The following is a 13210-nucleotide window of genomic DNA, read 5'->3' on the forward strand; positions in this document are numbered from 1 at the left end:
CAGAGAACCATGTGCATACTGTATAGATAAGAGTTGTATTTTTTTATTTCTATTTTTAGTTTTTCATACTATATTACTTCTTTATATACCACATCATTAAGAGACCTATTCCCTAATTTCTACTTTAAATCTTTTATATGCTTCTTTTATAATTTTGTATTGTTTTATGTTTAATGTGGCCTACAGGAGCAAACCTTATAAATAAATAAAACTGATTCTAATTCTGATTCTATTCAGGGACTCAGAAAAACAGCCTTGTTTTTATCTTGATCACAGTGCAGTTTGGAGTTTATCCAGTGGGTTTTGAGAGGGTTTCATAAGACGGTGGGAGAATTTTCTCCTAAACCACAGAGGAGCATGTAATTCTTCAACTGAAGTTAAAACATTAGTTATATAAAATGTATTATATAATATACAATAAGTTACAAGGTTTTCACATGATGACAACGATATGAAAAATCCTCTGCGCTGCCAGCTGTTACAGCTGACATCAAGGCAGCTCTACTGTTGTCTTTGTATGGATGTCTGTTCAATAAAAAATACCTGGTATCTAATAAACAAAGTTTATAAACAGTGAGGTTAGCAACAGAAATCATTTATCACCACTGGCAGGTGAACTTTCTTGAACAAGCCCGACATCAGCCGGCTATTCACCAAGTCAAATGAGTCGGAAGATGAGCGAGCCGAGCTCGATGAATCAACTTTATGGAATCAATTAAAGATACGTCATTTGTGTATAAAGACAAGTGTGTTACCCCCTGCATCTGTTGTGATTTTGCAGTGTGTACCTTATTCAGCGGTCGGGAAGCATGACAGAAAGACTGGATCATTGTGGTAAACAGCATGATTGATTGGACAGTCTGCTGCTTTACTCAGAAAACCAGTTTTGTTTACAAGTTTTGCATGCATGCAGAATTCAGGATAACGGCGCATATCACTATCATCGCCTTTAGAATAAACTATCTACATCTTTGTGTCCCACTTATCGATATATGTGTATTCAGAATATTACAATGGATACTGAGTTTACACAGACCACAAAAAACTGCAGTACATGCCAACTGTCCTGTAAAATATTGGGTAATGAGGGTAAGGCCTCACCCTGGTTGTTATGAATGAGTGATAATATTGACATGCTCCAGTTCAAAAGCTGATTGACAGGATACTGGTGTGGTCTCACCATAGCGGAGGAGGAAATCCAGTCCAGACAATTAGACAATTAAGTTCTTTGGAAGTATTGCTTTGTTAAAATCACAGCACACCATGCCCACTATAAATAGGTGTATTATGATATTTAGCAAAGGTTTAAATTGCCACAAGCCTGCTCCTGGCCTGTGTTTCTGTGGTTTGACATGATAATCTGTGAGCCCAGTTCACTTGATTTTCCCTCTACCCCATGCTGGCACTTAACACTATAACCTTTCCAGTCAAGTTTTTTCTTCTCTTTCTCACTCCGTTCCCCTTTTTCTTTCAGCCTTTTGTCCCTGACTGTTGTCTCCACCGTCCTTTCAGTCAAAATGTGCTCATTTCAGGTTCAGCGACTAACAAGCAGAGGGGATCAAATACAATGGTGTGAGTCTGAGAAACAGGGTTCAACTCGGTTCCTGTGGAGAGAATGCCGGTGCTTTGCCTGTTTGTAAAAGACAAAAAAATGGAGGAAAAAATTTCCATTAATGGAAAAAGTGTTTAAATCCACTTCATGTAATGAGTAAGGATTATACTGACAAATAGATGTGTAAACAACAGTCATCAACACTAGAGCTGCAACGATTAATCGATTAGTTGTCAACTGTTAAATTAATCGCCAACTATTTTGATAATCGATTAATTGGTTTGAGTAATTTTTTAAGAAAAATAAGTCAAAATTATCTGATTCCAGCTTCTTAAATGTGAAAATTTCCTGGTTTCTTTACTCCTCTATGACAGTAAACTGAATATCTTTGGGTTGTGGACAAAACAAGACATTTGAGGACGTCATCTTGGGCTTTAGGAAACATTTTTCACCATTTTCTGACATTTTATAGACCAAACAACTAATCGATTAATCGAGAAAATAATCGACAGATTAATCGACATTGAAAATAATCGTTAGTTGCAGCCTTAATCAACACAGTGCTAGACAATAAAACATCTTGGAAAATGGATTAATGTGATGAAAAGTCTCTTAGTTTAACATTTATCAAAAAGGTGATAGATACCTCTGTACAATGTCAGTAATCCATCCCCAGTAGTCCTTTGTGCATTTATCCTATTTCCATCCCATATTCAAAATGCAGGAAATTAGTCCTTGAATGTATGTGTTACAACCGGATTACTATATTGTAGCATAAAACTCTTGTATCTCTCAACCAACTAGTTACCAGACAATTCCTTGTACTTACTGATGGCTGAAAAGAGAGAGAAAAATTAGGTTCCTCTTTGCGATGCAGCCAAAAAGCACAAAGCATGCTAGTAAAACGTGGGACTTTATACCTTGGCCACATCTGTAGCTGTTTGTGTACAGAACAAGCGGTGTGGAGAGGTGGAGGTGCTCAAGCTCTTCCACTTAACCACCGGTCTTCCTCCGCGGCCCAAACTGTCACATCATCACTTGTCTTTCATTTCCCGCCGCTCCTAAAACAACACGAGTCACTCAGGTGAGGCGAGACACTGGGCTGCTGCGGCATTCCTCAGCCGAGTCGCTTTTGAAAACTTGGCTGTTTTGATTCTGGAGAAATTGCTCCCCATCTACAAAAGGACATTAGATTTTTTTTTTTTTTTTTCTGGTCACTAAACGCCTCGTTAAGAATAACAAACAAGCTGCCAAGATAAATCATGCCATGTTTTTCACTCCCAGGTCTAAATCCTGCTATTTCATCATGCTGCTGTCGTCCTTGCAGTGTGGTTCCTGCGAAAAGCAGTCTGTCCTCAGGCCTCACTCGCAGCGCAGATAACCACTTTGCATCCTCTCGTCTGTACTTTTTGGCAAGTGAGCATGAAAGGGAAATTTACATTGATTTGTCCGGATGTCTGCATTGCAGCGAGCAGAACGTTGATACGAGGTGTTTAACTAAGGAGATAAAAGAGCCGGGCCGGGCCGGGCCGCAGACGGCAGACTCGAGAACATAACAGGACTGAATGGGAGCAATGTGTTGAGACAGGATACACTCAGCTAAACAAATATGACCAGCGCATTGATAAATGTATCACAGAGCCACTATCACTTCCACTCACGCTGAGGGACAACACAACCTCATTACCCTTTTACAGTCTTGGAATTCCAGCCTCAAATGGTGTCACATTCTTGAGAGCAAAAACTTGCTGCAAATGTTTGAAATGCTGCATGCTTTTATAATGTTCAAAAATGATCGTATTGTAAGGTTTGTGTTCTATTAAAATGGTGTTTTTTGTAAAACAATTGGCCATTGGACAGCTACTGAAATTCAGCTCTCAAAAATATGATGGTTTTTCAAATCTATTGCCTGATTTTGACCTAAATAAGAAGCGCTGCAGTGAGTGAGGATATTTGGTATTCTGTGCCAACATACAGTCTCCCACGTAGACACAAAATAAATGAAATCCAGGCGGGCCATAATTAGAATATTACCAATATATGACATTATATTAACAAGACTTTGGCTTAATTTAGCCTGAGCTCAGCAGAAACATGACAGCTGTGTCCCCTGGACATACTGTACCTGCTCCAGTCTTCAAAGAGAAGCTGATTGAAGTGTTAGGACCACTGTAGTGGCCACTATAGAAAAGCACAATGTTAGATCAACCTTTGCTTGCCCATATATTGCTCCCCTTGTCTGGGAAAACTCCTTTGAAGACACTGTTTATAACGCTGTAAAAGCAGAGGAGAGACGATGTATAACAAGGGAGATGACTGATAAGATCAGACTTATCACATTCATCAAACTACAGTGGAAATATTTGGCATGCCTTACTGTTGTGAACAAAGGATGCTTCCAGTTCACTTTCCATTCAGGTCATTAGAGGTATGATGGCCAATCAAGGAAGTTTTCCTCTGCAACTCGGCTTTAGCTAGTCTCTCTGCTTGATGGTGGTCTTCTGCTTTGTCCCAGATTTCCACGTCACTGTGGGGCGAGGGTGTGGTGACATGTGGGGTCTGAAAGCTGGGTGCTGGGGGTCAGGGGAAACCACACAGGCCTTTACACTGTTCTGGAAAGACAAAGGCAATTATACAACCCTGTTAGGAGCCTATAGGGCCCAGCAGAGAAGCACAGGGGAACCAGGGAAAATGAGAGAGAAATGGGACTCAGGGAAAAGATGGTGAGAAAACAGTGGCTTAATGCTCAGTCTTCTTGTGAGTTAGTTGTAAAGTCTTTATTGCTGAATGAGGTCTAATAGCAAAGCAACACAGTTAAAATTGCCATTTCGAAGACAAAGTCAGAGACATCAGTATCCTAATAAAATGTTCTGAAAAGCCAAGTGGGGCAAATGATCTGGTAAAATGTGGTACAGAGCAGCATAATTCACAACCAGCTAGACAAGTTTGTTAGCCTTTTTGTGAGAGGTTTTTGTACACAGTGCATCATCGATAGCACACTGTTGGGTGGGGCAAAATTATTTTCGTTATACACTGAACATTTTAAATGACATATGTTTACAAGAAAAACCACCATGATATAAAGGAAAATATTGGTAGGCGTTTGTCTTCTAGTGCATCACTGACATGATAAGCATAAAACTGCAGATAGACATAGCTTAATACAACAAGCTTTGACATAGTTTTTAGAGTGTTTTTAGTAGATGTCTCATTGAGAGGTAAATATGACAAGAGTCATCACAAGTTGATTTATCATACACCGATGCACAGTGACAGACAGGAAGACAAAGACCAGCGATGGTTGTTGTGAATGCTGTTATCATTGAATAAACTCTCTGACACCAAACCAAACAACCTGCTCAGTGTTCAGTCACACAAACTGAACAAAAAAAATGACAGTAAAATCTGGAACATTGTTTTTCTTCAGGTTATATTCTTTTTAGGTAGGGTTAAGAAGTTAATTTGTCTCGGAGTAGAATTTTCCCACTATTTTAATTTTATACTGCATAATTTCACAGCAGTACACTTATGTCAGACTTGATATGAAGTAGACTGTATCATGTACAGTATACACTCACAGCAACAAGTTAAATATTATGGAACATGCTGCTCAGTGTTTACAAGCTGCTGAGTAGCAACAATTTTATTTTAAATGGTCATCAAAAGGAGCAGTGTTTTGGTACAATATGTTATGTCAGACAATTACTGCAGCGCACGGTGCTTTTCCAATATTTTGTTTTATTACAACACCCAAACATTTAGTAATATATCTCTATTTTCATTCCCGACCAAAAAATAAACTCCCAGAGAGATAACTGAGTCTAATTCCTTATCTGCCGTCACTGACATGCTGAAGACTCACAGATAATATACTGTAGCATTTGGGGTCACAGCTGCACCTGCAAATTGCAGGTGGTCCAGTATCTGGCAGCTGCGCCTCACCAATCTACATACAGTAAGATTGCAGTGTGGTTCACCCTTAGCCGAGACACCGGTCCTTTATCAGAACGTGACTTAGTCCTATAAATATTTCCACAAAACTCGATACGTGGCCTTTGAACATCCTTGATAGTTTTTAAAGGGCAATGGTGGCACAGTTGCTGCCCTCATGTCCGTTCCCAGTCCTCGTCCACCGTATTTTTCTGCGACTTGTGAAGGCTGGGCGAATGGAGGCCATTCAAAGCAGGAGAGGATTAGGCTGACCCTGTTGTTCCCCGGCCCCTCCCTCTCTGCCCTAAGGCGTGTCCCCATAGGGAAGGTCATCAAGGCCTGAATGGCGTCCCAAATAGCCCTCATAAAGGCACGATGGGTTCAGGACCCCCCGGGGGGATCAGGTAGTGTGTCAGAGAGGCCTACAGACGAGGCTGAGCTCACCCTGAGAGGAGGGTGCTTTGTGTACAGCGCTCTGCATTTCAATCAGTCAGACCCAAAGACAAACATGAGGTCATGCCATCGTTTTCTGGTCAATTTCACAGCCAAAACCAAAAGCAACAGAGGGAAGACTTACCACAGAGCCGTGCCTCCGTTCAACCGTACTTTGTTTCTTAGGATTGAGTAATTTGGTTATATAGGTAGAGCAAACAATATTTCCCACCTTCAAATGTTTTAATGTGGTCTAAGCAGTGATTGTTAAATTAAAAGGTAAACTATGACCTCCAGTTGGTGATCATCATAAGGCATGACAGCCACCAATATCACAAATCATTTATACTGTAAGAAAAGCATTAATTCATGTTTTTTTTCGCACTTAAACGACCCTATTCTTATACAATTTATGTCAGCTTGATAACAGTTACTGCCATGCATACTAAGACTTTTTGGTCCTAAACACTTATGTCAGGCTATATAGGTGAGTAAACTCTGTTCTTGCAAATTAAAAGGTGGGTAAACTGGTTGTATTGATGAGAGTGTGTAGAACTTACGCACACCGAAAGAAAGTTCATAAGATGCTGATCATTGCCACAAAAATCTCACATGAAAGAAGAAAAAAGCATCTAGTTCTAGCATCCAGGTCTAGTTGAGGAATACGGCCCTCAAATGAAACCACCCCACTGTAGTAGTAGTAGTAGTAGTAGTAGTAGTAGTAGTAGTAGTAGTAGTAGTAGTAGTAGTAGTAGTAGTAGTAGTAATAGTAGTGGTAGTGGTAGTAGTAGTAGTAGTAGTAGTAGTAGTGGTAGTAGTAGTAGTAGTAATGGTGGTGAAATTGGGAGAGTCACGCACAATATCTTGGACGCCACTGATCAGATTTTGGCAAAACTTCATTTTCAAAATTACACTGATTGGCCTAAGGGGAGGCACTGATACATGGATACATGGGATAATGCATCTTCCTACTGACATGTTTAGTGTTGCCTTGTTGTTGTTATTGTGGTAATAGTAGTAGTAGTTGTAGTAGTAGCATTAGTAGCAATAGTAGTACTAATAGCAGCAATAATAGTAATTGTCGTACTTGTAGTAATAGTAGTAGTTGTAAATGTAGCATTAGAAGTAGTAGTGGCAGCAGTAGTAGTAGTATTTTTATTAGCAGAAGTAGTAGAAATAGAAGTAGTAGTACTAGTCTAAATACCAGTAGTAGCAATAGTAGAAAGAGTAGAAGCAGTAGCAATAGTAGAAATAGTAGTAGTGGTAGCAGTAATAGTAGTTGCAGAAGCAGTAGGCATGTTAGTAATATGATCATTTTTGTTATTGTTACAGCATCGTACTCTACTGTTAGATATATAGTGCAGACATAAATTGATGTACAGCGTCAGAAATTATTCTGCTATTTTAGGTTGTGGTGATCCTCGGTGTTGTTTGGGTTAGGAGTGACAGAGAGTGAGTCAGTGGTCAGCTGACTCACTCAGTGTTGACAGAGATAGGGTTTTGTTTGGGGACGACTCCCTCAACATGCTGCAGGTGCATACTATCTTGTTTTGGTTCAGGGAGATAGCACCAAAGCAGTGTGGCAGAGAGGATACTCTGCAGTGACAGAGCCAAGCCGCACTATCAGAGCCGAAGAACCGCACATGGGTTGTAGCTGGCTTGATTACAGCTGAGAGTTGGACGTGATGGAGTGATAGCAGAACGTGTAAACATCTCTCATTTTGTGTCTGTCGGTTTATTCTTCAGTGTGTGATTTGTCTGTCTGTGAGTGTGCTATGCAGTGTCAAGTGGGGATGTGGGGGCCGAGGTGGAGACTGACAACTGGATTGGGAAATGGGATATAGTGTTGAAGCAAATATGTCTGGAATGTGTTACATCTCATTTGGAAAGAAATACCATTACACGGGTAGATAGATGAATAGATAGAGAGAGAGAGAACCGTAACCGTAAACTGATAACCTACATTAGGCCATCTTTCATAAGAAAAGCAAATGTAGGTTATCAGTTAACGGTTATGGTAATCATTCATATTATCAGTATTTAAATGACCCCTTGGCCTTGCAGATAATTTTCAAGGATGTTAACCAGACTATGGACATCACCTACATCTACAGCATGTACAGGCATTTAGTTTAGCTAAATGGGTTCATGCTTGTGGGTCATGTCATATACTGTATGTGATGTAGGAATGTTGTTTGAAAGTAAGTGCCATAAACAAGTCGTGGTGTGATTGAGTACTGCCCCAAAGGTTAAACTATGAAGTCATAATTTTGAGGTATTATTAGTTTTCCATGAGATGTTTGTGTGTGTGGTGTGAATATATGTGTGTGAGTTGGGATTAGCCATTCCTTTCTAGGTTAAAGGGTCTGCTCCACACAATGATCCAGGTTCATAACAATGGTATAAACGTTAAGAGTAGCCATCTTGCTGATGTATACTTTGCATACAGTACAGAAAGTGTGTATGTCTGCACACATATATTGGTATGAATTCATGTACTTGTGTGCTTGTGTATGACCAATGAGACACTGGGTCATACATCCTCCAATGTACGGAACATAGTGCGAATGAAATTGGCAGATAGATGTCCTGCTTTTTTTCTTCCTGTATTGTTTTTTTGTCTTTTTCTTCTAGCACTTTGAGATTTGCTCTTAATGAAAAGTGCATTATAAATGAAAAGCATCATTAATAATGTTTTATTGATCCCCACACCAGCCTTCCCTTTTCTTTTTTGTGCCAGGGATGCAGGCTCAGCTACAGAGCAGCAGAGCTGGTGGGGCTTCAGTGTCTTGCTCAAGGACACTTCAGCAGGATGGGGGCTTGAACTTGGATCCTCCAGCTGTAGGGCAGGTTCCCTATTCTGTACGCCTCTGTGCTGATCTAACAAATTATTCCCATTTATTATATATAAAGGAAGAAAGAAGTTATAGATGTCTTAGGAATCCCTTCCAAATATTCTCAGAACGTAGACTCTTTTCCCATATTGATCTGTTTTAGGCTCGCAAGCAACAGCACTCACACTCTACATCACATCACCTTGGAAACAATCAGATTTCCACAGGTTGTGCATGAGCCGTGGCCTTGTCAATAAGGGCTCACCTATAGGTGCCCCAACTCTTTCCTGTGAATGCACTTTGCACAGACCTGTTGGCCTGCACTTCTCCTCACTTCAAAGAGTTTGGGTGTTAACATCCCGGTTGCATCAACATTGTACTGGTGCACACATGTCAGCAGTCTGCTCGTTCCTGTGAGATCCCGTATTTTTAGAAGCCATTCTGCAGCAGATCCCGTATTGTTGCAGCTCCCATGTTTCCTTGCCTCAGGATGGGATTAAATGTATGACCTTCCCCTGAACTACATCAATCCAAATTAACACATCAAAGAAATTAGACTCGTTTAGCTTGTAACCGCTGCACTAGTCATCTTTTTTATTCTATTAATTCTGCACTAGCTAGTGAACTTCTGCTTCAAACATCATAACAAACCTCTGACAATATAATACGCTGGAATGATGACGTTTTGGTTCTTGTTCTAACAAAGATTTCTGGCTCTTTATCACAACATTAATTATGGGCATAAGTGCGTCAACATTTTATTAATCTGATTGGCCCGAGATTATCAGTCAAATACTCCCTGATGTATGATTTAAGAATATCCTCAATTACAATGTTTTTCTTTAGGCAGTGTCAACAATGAAAAAATATATCCACAGATATTAAGAATACTGTCAGTGCCTAGCAGAATCGGTGGCATCTGTTATCGTTTTGGTTGCGACTGATGCAGGATCCAACCACAAATTGTTTCGCTGACAATGGCAGGGCATGCTGGATTCCAAGCCCCGACATGAACAATCATCTTGGCATGACCGTAGACAATGAAAGGCTGTACTAAAGAGGATGATGATGGAGTATAAAAAGACCTGACACAATGAGTCTAACCCAGAAGTTTATCACTTGGCAGCCGTCCTGTCAAAACAACAACCCAGGGTTCCTAGCGCCGCTGTCCCAACCCAGGTTGGCTGTCGCTGGCAGCACGATAGAGGAGGCTCTGAACGTGTGCCCAGTTCATGCCCTCATTAACAGACTCACTTATGCATATTTTGGGTCACTGAGCCTTCCAAGCAGCGTGAGGCTGTTGTTAAAACAAGGATGCTACTGTATTTGAAGTTGTGTTCCAAAACGCTAACCAGTTTATGGCTGTTGTCGTGTGAAAACCTAGTAACTCCAACTTTGGTGATGTTCATGTTTTCACTTCAACTGAAGGATTTCATGCTCTATGTGTTGAGAAGATTCTATAACCTCTTGGGTTCATGAAACCCTTTCAAAACACATTGGATAATGTCAGAAATGTACTGCCACCAAGCTGAAAACAAGGCTGCCAATATTCCTCAAATAATTTTGAATACAGAAGTCTCAAGGATGACTGATAACTTTGATAGTAACCCATACTTTGCTTTTGTGCCAGAAATCATTTTTTTTTGTGAGTAGGCATTATTTTAAATGGAGGCTATTTCTTTTTTTTTTCCAAACCGAAGTGACATAATGGCGTAAATCATTGATGAAATAACTGTTGTGCAGGGATTGCAACACACTCTATTATGAATCAGAAGTACTGTCCTGCTCAATATACACTGTGAACAATTCCTTTATTTAACCTTTACAGTATGAGGTGGCCTGAGAGAATGGAACTGTGAATATCAGAATGAATAGTTGCGTACTGAACAGGAGAGGCAGAGGGAAAGAGAGAGCGAGAGAGAATGAAAGCTCAGGAGTTTAATCTCCACCTGCCTAGCAGTGTAAACAAACATGGTGACGAAGGAGAACAAAGCCAACAGTAACACAGAGACTGTTACCACCAAGTGTTGCCATGCGTGGTGTGGTAAATGAGTCTTACCCACTTCCCTAAGTATGTATTTCTCTTTGGAATTATCTTTGGAAATCCAATTCAGATTGATATCTGTTGGCTTGCAATGTTGGCTTAGTGCAGTGTTGGCTCCTATAGTGAAGTGTTTGTTCTAGGTCCAGTATCTCAACACTTAATATTGATAAATATGGCAGTAAGACAATATGGGTCAAGATCTACAAGGAAATGCAATGAAAGGTCTGTCAGGAGCATTTCATCGTGTTATTGCAATAAGATATGTTTACTAACTCTAGACCAGTTTAAATCTAGCCTATATAAAATTAGATGTTCAGGGAAAAACATACTTCACCTCTGAAGACAGTGGGCCTTACACTAACTCTGTTTTATGCTGTGAACTCCCAGATCCAAAAATATGACTACCTGCAGCTAATTCCTCTGTTTGCGGCGTTCGCTGAGAGAAAAATGTATCTCTGGATAGCAGGCCCTCAGGCTTTTCCTTGTCAGACACTGATGAACTTTGGAGAGGGTGAATTAGTCCAACTGGAATGCTCCGAGACTAACACCTGTTAACCGCTACAAAAATGCAAATCATTACTTTCAGTGCCAAATACATGCACGCTTTGCAAAGCATTTATCACTGTATACCTTGTATGTACAGTATATATTTATCATCTTCTGTGACTTAGATTGAATCGGTATCAGTCGACTATTTTAAACTGTACCAAACTCCTGAAGCATAGTGTATAATTCCAAGCATTCTGAACATTCCCTCCCAATGTGCATATGAGCGATGGCTGACAGGGCCCCCCACTCTCTTTGATTTGAAGCTACAGTAAAGTTAAATAAAGTCATGGAAGCCCATAAGCACAGCCGCAGACACAACCTCGACTCAGTCTCACATTCATGTCTGTCAGCGAAGAATCTTTTTTAAATATTCAGGGGATATTCCCATAATACTTTTCGGCATTTGTTGTGTTCCTGAGTCTGATTGAGATGACTGCCGGCAGAGAGTAGCTGGGCTGGGTGGTGCTGAGAACAGGATTACAGGCAGACAGCGTGCTGAGAGATACTTGCACAGATTCCCATAATCAAGTCTCTCTCTGCAAAATGTGTCATCCCCTCCCTGGCCCAGATGTGAGCGCAAATCAAATGCACCCAGAGAGATGCATCGCTCTGGGCTGAAGTTGCCCCCATTCTGACTTTCTCTTGCCTCTTGACAGATCTTGGGGTTCGGGAGGAACGGAGGGAGATGTTGGGAGGGGACAGGGTCAAAGTGTACACCGAGACTATGAGGGCAACATCACCCCCGCCTCCCCTACTCTCCAGTGAACTTCCCTGCAAGGTTTCTCATGGTGGTCAGTTGTCCAGTTGACTCCTGGTTACCTTTCCAGCCAAGTCCTTAGATTGACTCAGCCAACCAAGGTAATTAATCCCCTCACGGTCAAGCTGCGGCAGGGTTTCGTGAGATGCATTGGCACGGCTGAGACTGTGAGTTGGAAAACAGGGTGTGTGGAGGTAGCGCAGGGCGTTGGTCAGACGTCAGAGGCCTCGGCCAGTCCGCCCCTCCCAGATGTTTTTTTGCACAGAGTCCCATTGTTCGGCTCCTGAGCTCGAGAATTCCTGTCGAGTCGAGGAGATTCCTTGCTGTGTAATGGGCTATTATGTTAGCACTGGGTCTATTCAATAGACTAATGAGTTACGCCAAAAGCTAATGTCTCATGGGAGTTCCTTGCATAGAGCTGCATAGCTCAGAGGGTGAGTGCCATTGTGCTGGGGCCCCGGGCCCGTCTGCATGCTGTTAACCTCTTCAGGGCCCAGGTACAGGGACAAATCTCCTTTTAGCAATGCTTCTGCATGATTAAAGACCTACTACATCATGGCTGACTCATGTCATAGAGGGCATGTAATGATTTTGAAGATAACACAGACTGATTGGGCCAGTTGAAAGAAACAAACACAGCAGCTGTCATTTTGATAAAGGTAATCTGATAACAGGTTTTGGAGTCTATGTGTGTTTAAATACCTGTAATGAAATGGTTGTTCACAGGAAGTGTAGTGGGATAACATTAACAATAGAGTAAAACATGTTGTGGATCATATCTCATGTGTCATATCGACCATAAACCCCAGAGAATCATATATGGAGAAAAGGCTTTGAGGGAGCCAATTCTAAATGGAAAACCATCATCTGTGGTACCATCCATGTCTCACCTTCTCTCATTATGTAACATGCTGTGAACAAATAACTTGCTGTATCAAACTTCATATCGGTTCCTTGTCAATTTGATAACATTATTCTCTACTGAGCCAAGAGACTAGATATCAGATATATATCAAAGATCTATATCTGATAGATGTCAGCAGATCTCCTTTCATCCACAGTAAGTTTGTCTTTGTCTGTCCTGATGGCTCAATAGGCTACAGAGCATATCT

The sequence above is a fragment of the Centroberyx affinis genome, unplaced genomic scaffold, assembly GCF_046629955.1.
Source record: "Centroberyx affinis isolate AG114_WGS23_722 - 3 ecotype Tasmania unplaced genomic scaffold, CSIRO-AGI_Caff_v1 ptg001743l_1, whole genome shotgun sequence".
In the NCBI taxonomy this organism is placed as follows: domain Eukaryota; kingdom Metazoa; phylum Chordata; class Actinopteri; order Beryciformes; family Berycidae; genus Centroberyx; species Centroberyx affinis.